The following is a 9,012-nucleotide window of genomic DNA, read 5'->3' as shown; positions in this document are numbered from 1 at the left end:
ATGTATATTGCAAAGTTGCTTGAAATTATGTTTCCTTTTCAAAAAGCTTAAGTTGTGTTTTTGTGGAGTTCCCCTTTAAGCTCCTGTAGTTCAACAGCAGCCATGAGTAGGGTTGCCACCTTTTCTGGAAATAAATACCGGCCTTCCTATATATTTCTCTTTTTTCCCTATTAATAACATTGGGATCAACCATCATTTTTACTGGCCAGGCCGGTAAAATACCGGCCAGGTGGCAACTCTAGCCATGACCCAACATGTTCAAAGATATACTGCCACTTGCAAGGAATTGGCGCCAACATATTCCCCTTCAATAATAAATCATAGATGTTCCATTAGTTTTGTTAAACTATATGCAGATAAAAAGATATGTAACACCTATTTGGGCCACTCGGGTTAATTCACCAGCTAGAACACTAGAGCATGGGTTACACGCGACTTACACCCAGGGCAGGGCCTTCGCTAAGTGGAAGTGTTCCCTCTATGGTGTAGTGCAACTACATCCCCCCCAGGCTACTGTGCACATAAACAACTTGGGCTCCAGGAGGTTCTTAACAATCAGGAACGGTTTATTATGCCAAAAAGGGCAAATGACCACAGGTTTCAGTAGTCACGCAGGAGTTGAGGAAAACAGCATATTGAGAGTTCACACAGAACAAGGCAAGCTCACACAGAGAGTACACAGGCAAATGCAGTACAACCTTTCCCTCCTGGAAGTTGTCAGGAAAGCAGCTTCTACCCTACAGTCCCTCTTCACTGAGGTCCCTGACTGGAGGCAACACACAGAGCCTCTGGGAAGCTACTCCCTTACTGCAAATCCTTGTTGGAGCTTCAGCTGCTCTTTCTCTCTATCCTATCTGCCTTTCTCTCCTAGAGAGACTATGACAAGTCTGCCCTAGTATATCTGTTCCTCATTCACGGGGTTTCCTGGTCCCCGACTTGGACACATGCCTTCTTCTGGGCCTATTGCACTCAGTCCCCCTGAGCACATCCAGCTGGAATCACATCCAGAGGCAAAAGAGGCCACTCCCTGCACACACTATATAGGAGTGAGTCAGAGCAGTGTCATCAAATCTCTCAGCCTATCACTGTAAAGGTTATTCTGTAACAGGGATTCTACCCAATAACCCAAGGAAATGGTAAAAAGATTAACTCTATAGGGCCTGTATCCCTATAGGGCCCTACATATATATAATCGTCCGTGACTTCTTAGTATTTTTTTTTAAAAGTGGAGGTCAGGGTGCAAAAAATAGATGCAAACTGCAATATTTTTTATACTTTTCTCTCCATGTCCCCATTTACTTTATTATTCACTTTTTATTTAGCAAACAGGCTTTCTAAGGTCCACTCCTAGGACAGCAGCTTTAGGGGGCAGCCTTCAGTGTCTATATGATAAACAGGGCCGGATTTCAGCACCGCTCTATGGAGCGCCGGAGCACTGGGGATCTGCGTGTTCCCAATCCTCCTTAGCTTGCCGCCCTAGGCCCGGGCCTTTGTGGACTTGCCACAAATCGGGCCTGATGATAAATATAAATGTGCAAAAAAATCTCCCCTGCCGTCTCCAGATAACAGCCGGCTAAATCCAGCTGTGGCTGGGGGTGTTCCTCAACAACCTTGATCAGTGCATAGAGCAGGTATTGACCATAGAGCAGGTATTTTGTGTGCATTCCCCCAGGGACGGATTTAAATAGCGGGAACCGCTAGGCCGGCTGTCACTTGTCACCCCTTCACCTGTGCACATGCACAAGTTTCCTTTGTTGCGTCTGGAGCACTGGGGCTTGCACGTGAGAAATTCTAAAAACTATCAAATCTCCTACAGATTCCCAGTGGTTTGGAACCAATGCGGATGTGACTGGGTGGCATGCCGCCCCGTAAATACTTCTGCCATCGGCATGGGTCTTTGTGGCCTTCCCACAAATCTGGGCCTGCATGCTCCACACCAGGGCTGGGGACAATCTGAAGTTCAGTGCCTAATTACAGCCCTGCCTTTCCCATACGTTGCATTTGGGAGTTTTTTTACCCTACAGTATGGAGCCTGCGTTTGGCAGTGCCTTATTTATTAGATACTGGTGGGGGTGGGGAAAAAATCATCCATACCTCTTAACTGTCCCATTTTTTTTGGGACAGTGATTTTGACAGCTCAACCCGCAGTCCCGGATTGTTACTGAACCATCCTGACTTTCTCTTTGATCTCCTACACTGAACAGCCAGAAATAGGTACCAAATTACCAAAACTTAATTGGCTTTTGGCAGAGAGCCCAAAATACATGGCAGATGCACTTAGATACTTTTGTAACCATTTAAGAAACAATTATAACTATTTAAGATAAGCAGGTCTCTTGCGGAAACTGTGACTTGCAGCTTAAAGGGCAATTCACCTTCATTAGCAAAACTGTAAACACATACAAACCACAGAAATGTGTTCAGATTTTCATAAGCTGTCAAATTTTGTAAAATGAATGTGTAATTAGGGGATGTGGCCACAAAAATGGGCGGAGTCAAAGAATTGCAGCACTCCACATGGCAAATCTTTTTGTCGCTCTTTCTATTTCCAAAATGTTGGGAGGTATGAATCATCATTCAGGCATGCAATTTAAGGAGTATCGTCAAGGTGCCTTGCATTTGCCAGTGTTGGGTGAATAAGCAGTAAAGTGTGACTGTGTGCCCCTTAGTGCACTTGTACTTGCATGTAGCCTAGTAAATTATCCTTCCTGTAGCCAACAACCTTGTGAATGTTTTGAGAGAATGACCAATCTCCCCCACTTGATGTGCAAGTGGTATTTATGGTGTCCAGTCTACCTGTTAGATAACTGACACATAGACTGGACACCATAAATACCACTTGCACAATTTATATTGATTATTGCCTGGGAATACATTCCTGACAAAACCTCAAATACCAGAAATGCAAAATTAAAAAAAGCTTAGCATTTGACAGTCTTAGAATCTGAAGCCTGACAGTCAGGAAAAAGATATAACATTCAAACTTGGCTCTGTTTTTCTAAATTGAAAAATTGACATTTTAAAAAATAGTTTGTTTTTTTCCTAATATATGGAATGCATTTTAGGGCTTCTAATATAGAAAGTATTTGTGTTGGCTTGTATAATTGCTGCAGTTTACCCCTGTAAATTATTGCATTCACCATCCATTGTGTCTTCTGGTTTCTCTGTCCCTGCTAACTGCCACCTCTAACTGCCAGCACATTCCCACCCTTGCTGGCAGTGTAAGCTTTCAGTCTAGCTCAGACATTGTCACAGGAGACTAGAGATGGCGCGAACTGTTCGCCGGCGAACTTGTTCGCGCGAACATCGGGTGTTCGCGCTCGCCGGAAGTTCGCGAACGTCGCGCGACGTTCGCCATTTTGGGTTCGCCATTGTTGGCGCTTTTTTTTGCCCTCTCACCCCAGACCAGCAGGTACATGGCAGCCAATCAGGAAGCTCTCCCCTGGACCACTCCCCTTCCCTATAAAAACCGAAGCCCTGCAGCGTTTTTTCACTCTGCCTGTGTGTGCTGAAGAGATAGTGTAGGGAGAGAGCTGCTGCCTGTTAGTGATTTCAGGGACAGTTGAAAGTTTGCTGGCTAGTAATCGTTTTGATACTGCTCTGTTATTGGAGGGACAGAAGTCTGCAGGGGTTTGAGGGACATTTAAGCTTAGGTAGCTTTGCTGGCTAGTAATCTACCTTCTACTGCAGTGCTCTGTATGTAGCTGCAGTGGGCAGCTGTCCTGCTTCTGATCTCATCTGCTGACTGCTGCAATAACAGTAGTCCTTGTAAGGACTGCTTTTATTTATTTTTTTGTTGTTTTACTACTACTACTACTACTACTATAAGAGCCCAGTGCTATTAGTCTAGCAGTGTTGGGGAGTGGGACTGGTGTGCTAATCTGCTGCTCCTAGTAGTTCAGCAGCACCAACTTTAATTTTTTTTTTTTAATATTCATTTTTTTTTATTTTACTTTTTTTATTTACTACCGCTGTAGTAGTGTATAAGTTGACCTTTTAGGCATTATTTGCCCTGTAGGCATTTTTTGCCCAGTGTATTATTCAACCAACTGCCATCTAGCTGTGTGACCTTGTTCACATTCTGTCTAAATATCCATAATATTACCGTCTCCAGAAAAAACACCGGAGTGACTTTTTTCAAGCAGCCATAATATATTTTACGTAATCCGTATCCATCGCTGTAGTAGTGTATAAGTTGACCTTTTAGGCATTATTTGCCCTGTAGGCATTTTTTGCCCAGTGTGTTATTCAACCAACTGCCATCTAGCTGTGTGACCTTGTTCACATTCTGTCTAAATATCCATAATATTACCGTCTCCAGAAAAAACACCGGAGTGACTTTTTTCAAGCAGCCATAATATATTTTACGTAATCCGTATCCATCGCTGTATTAGTGTATAAATTGACCTTTTAGGCATTATTTGCCCTGTAGGCATTTTTTGCCCAGTGTGTTATTCAACCAACTGCCATCTAGCTGTGTGACCTTGTTCACATTCTGTCTAAATATCCATAATATTACCGTCTCCAGAAAAAACACCGGAGTGACTTTTTTCAAGCAGCCATAATATATTTTACGTAATCCGTATCCATTGCTGTATTAGTGTATAAATTGACCTTTTAGGCATTATTTGCCCTGTAGGCATTTTTTGCCCAGTGTGTTATTCAACCAACTGCCATCTAGCTGTGTGACCTTGTTCACATTCTGTCTAAATATCCATAATATTACCGTCTCCAGAAAAAACACCGGAGTGACTTTTTTCAAGCAGCCATAATATATTTTACGTAATCCGTATCCATCGCTGTATTAGTGTATAAATTGACCTTTTAGGCATTATTTGCCCTGTAGGCATTTTTTGCCCAGTGTGTTATTCAACCAACTGCCATCTAGCTGTGTGACCTTGTTCACATTCTGTCTAAATATCCATAATATTACCGTCTCCAGAAAAAACACCGGAGTGACTTTTTTCAAGCAGCATTCATATATTTTACGTAATCCGTATCCACCGCTGTAGTAGTGTATACGTTGATCTTGTGGGCAGTATTTGCACAGTGTTTTCTTCAAACCGCCATCTAGCTGTGTGAGCTTGTTCACATTTTGTCTAAATATTGATAATATTATCGTCTCTAGAAAAACCACTTGAGTTACTTTTTTTCAAGCAGCATTCATATATTTTACGTAATCCGTATCCACCGCTGTAGTAGTGTATACGTTGACCTTGTAGGCATTATTTGCACAGTGTTTTCTTCAAACCGCCATCTAGCTGTGTGAGCTTGTTCACATTTTGTCTAAATATTGATAATATTATCGTCTCTAGAAAAACCACTTGAGTTACTTTTTTTCAAGCAGCATTCATATATTTTACGTAATCCGTATCCACCGCTGTAGTAGTGTATACGTTGACCTTGTAGGCATTATTTGCATAGTGTTTTCTTCAAACCGCCATCTAGCTGTGTGAGCTTGTTCACATTTTGTCTAAATATTGATAATATTATCGTCTCTAGAAAAACCACTTGAGTTACTTTTTTTCAAGCAGCATTCATATATTTTACGTAATCCGTATCCACCGCTGTAGTAGTGTATACGTTGACCTTGTAGGCATTATTTGCACAGTGTTTTCTTCAAACCGCCATCTAGCTGTGTGAGCTTGTTCACATTTTGTCTAAATATTGATAATATTATCGTCTCTAGAAAAACCACTTGAGTTACTTTTTTTCAAGTAGCATTCATATATTTTACGTAATCCGTATCCACCGCTGTAGTAGTGTATACGTTGACCTTGTAGGCATTATTTGCACAGTGTTTTCTTCAAACCGCCATCTAGCTGTGTGAGCTTGTTCACATTTTGTCTAAATATTGATAATATTATCGTCTCTAGAAAAACCACTTGAGTTACTTTTTTTCAAGCAGCATTCATATATTTTACGTAATCCGTATCCACCGCTGTAGTAGTGTATACGTTGATCTTGTAGGCATTATTTGCACACTGTTTTCTTCAAACTGCCATCTAGCTGTGTGTATTATCGTTTCCAGAAAAACCAACTGAGTTTTTGTTGTTGTTGTTTTTTTAAAAATAATGCCAGGCAAAGGCAGGCCGCCACGCAGAGGCCGTGCTAGGGGCCGTGCTGCTATGCAATCCTGTGGCCCTAGCAAATTGCCCAGTTTTAAAAAGCCAATGACCCTGAACTCCCAAAATGCTGAAGAGGTAGTTGACTGGCTTACACAGCACACCCCATCCTCTACCGTTTCTAACTTTACCACAACATCCTCCTCATCCTCCACTGCTATGGCCACCCCACGTAACACTTCCTCCACCACCGGTGCCCCTTCTTGACTGGAGTCAGAGGAGTTATTTTCCCATGAGTTTCTTGAACTGAGTAATGCGCAACCATTATTGCCAGAAGAAGATGAAGGAGATGAGGACGTTACACCAGATTTAATTCTGGCAGAGAACACGATAGAGATGGACATAATGAGTGATGAGGAGGAGGTCCCCGCTGCTGCTTCCTTCTGTGATGTGTCAGAAGAAATTGATGCATCTGAGGAGAATGATGATGAGGAGATTGATGTTTTGTGGGTGCCTAGTAGAAGAGAGCAAGAGGAGGGTAGTTCAGATGGAGAGACGGAGAGTCAGAGAGGCAGTAGGAGAATAAGACTTAGAAGAAGCAGGGAGGACAGCCCGCAGGGATCAGTAGGGCAACAACATGTATCGGCACCTGTGTTCAGCCGGCCAACGCACCCGCCATTGCCGCCAATGCCGCCAACTTCTACTGTTACCGCCAGATCGCACACTTCCAAAAAGTCAGCAGTGTGGGATTTTTTTAATGTGTGTGCCTCTGACAAAAGCATTGTAATTTGCAATGAGTGCAGTCAGAAACTGAGCCTTGGTAAGCCCAACAGCCACATAGGTACAACTTCTATGCGAAGGCACATGAGCGGCAAGCACAAAGCACTTTGGGAGCAACACCTCAAAGGCAACAGGCAAACTAAAAGCCACACTCCTTCTGGTCCAGCATCTTACTGCTCTACCTCTGCTCTCCTTGACCCGTCTGAACCACCCTCCACTCCGCCTTCCACCTTGACCACCTGTTCCCATTCCCAGTCATCTGCCACCAGCCAAGTTTCTGTGAAGGCCATGTTTGAGCGTAAGAAGCCAATGTCTGACTGTCACCCCCTTGCCCGGCGTCTGACAGCTGGCTTGTCTGCACTCTTAGCCCGCCAGCTTTTACCATACCAGCTGGTGGACTCTGAGGCCTTCCGCAAATTTGTAGCAATTGGGACACCGCAGTGGAAGGTACCCAGCCGCAATTTTTTTTCTAAAAAGGGAATACCACACCTGTACCAACATGTGCAGAGCCAAGTTACCGCATCTCTGTCACTTAGTGTTGGGCCAAAGGTCCATATGACTACTGACGCATGGTCCTCCAAGCATGGTCAGGGCAGGTATGTCACCTACACTGCCCACTGGGTGAACTTGGTAATGGCTGGGAAGCAGGGAATGGGTAGCTCAACAACAACAGTGGAGTTGGTGTCACCGCCACGGATTGCACGCGGTTCTGCCACCACCTCTACTCCTCCATCGCTCTCTACCTCGTCTTCTTCCTCTTCTTCTTCTTACTCTGCTGCTGGGTCCTCCTTCTCCTCCTCCACACCTGTGCACCCCCAGCTCCCCCTAGGCTATTCGACGTGCCAGGTACGCCGTTGTCACGCTGTCTTGGGGATGACGTGCCTGGAAAGCAAAAACCATACCGGATCTGTAATCCTGTCATCTCTGCAGTCACAGGCCGATCGGTGGCTGACCCCACACCAACTGCAGATCGGAAAAGTGGTGTGTGACAATGGAAGCAATCTGTTGGCAGCGTTGAGACTGGGCAATTTAACACATGTGCCCTGCATGGCACATGTGTTAAATTTAATAGTCCAACGTTTTGTCTCCAAGTACCCAGGATTCCAGGACGTTCTCACCCAGTCCAGAAAGGTGTCGGCCCATTTCAGACGTTCCTACACAGCCATGGCACGCCTTGCTGACATTCAGCAGCGCTACAACATGCCAGTCAGGCGTTTGATTTCTGACAGCCAGACTCGCTGGAATTCAACGCTCCTTATGTTGGAACGTCTGCTGCAACAACAAAGGGCCGTCAGCGAGTACCTTTTTGAACTGGGTGGTAGGACTGGATCTGCAGAGCTGGGGATTTTTTTCCCCCGTTACTGGGTGCTTATGCGCGATGCCTGCAGGCTCATGCGACCTTTTGAAGAGGTGACAAATATGGTCAGTCGCACCGAAGGCACCATCAGCGACCTAATACCCTTCGCTTTCTTCCTGGAGCGTGCCGTGCGACGAGTGACAGATGAGGCTGTAGACCAGCGTGACGAGGAGCTGGAAGCGCGCGATTTCTGGTCGGAATCACCAGAACGAACCCAGGCACCTGCTGCAACGCAGGGAGAGGTGCCAGAAGTGGAGTCAGAGGAGGAAGGTGGCTTTGTGGAGGAGGAGGAGGAGGACCAACAGGAGCAGGCTTCCCAGGGGGCTAGTGGTGACCTTTTGGGGACCCCTGGTCTTGTACGTGGCTGGGGGGAGGATACCGTGGATGATGCAGTCCTTGATAATGAGGAAGCGGAGATGGATAGCTCTGCATCCAACCTTGTGAGAATGGGGTCTTTCATGCTGTCATGCCTGTTGAAGGACCCCCGTATCAAGAGGCTTAAGGAGAAGGACCTGTACTGGGTCGCAACGCTACTAGACCCTCGGTACAAGCATAAAGTGTCAGAAATGTTACCAACATACCACAAGTCCGAAAAGATGCGGCATTTACAAACCAGCCTGCAAAACATGTTGTACAATGCTTTTAAGGGTGATGTCACTTCAGGAACTCATCAACATTCCAGGGGCAGAGGTGCCAGTAATCCTGCCACGAGCACACCTGCAAGGACAAAGCCCTTTGGCCAGTCTGTAACGTCAGACATGCAAATGTTTTTCTGTCCAAGGCAGCGCCACAACCCTTCTGGATCCACCC

The sequence above is a fragment of the Xenopus laevis genome, chromosome 1L, assembly GCF_017654675.1.
Source record: "Xenopus laevis strain J_2021 chromosome 1L, Xenopus_laevis_v10.1, whole genome shotgun sequence".
In the NCBI taxonomy this organism is placed as follows: domain Eukaryota; kingdom Metazoa; phylum Chordata; class Amphibia; order Anura; family Pipidae; genus Xenopus; species Xenopus laevis.
This window is presented reverse-complemented; position numbering follows the sequence as displayed.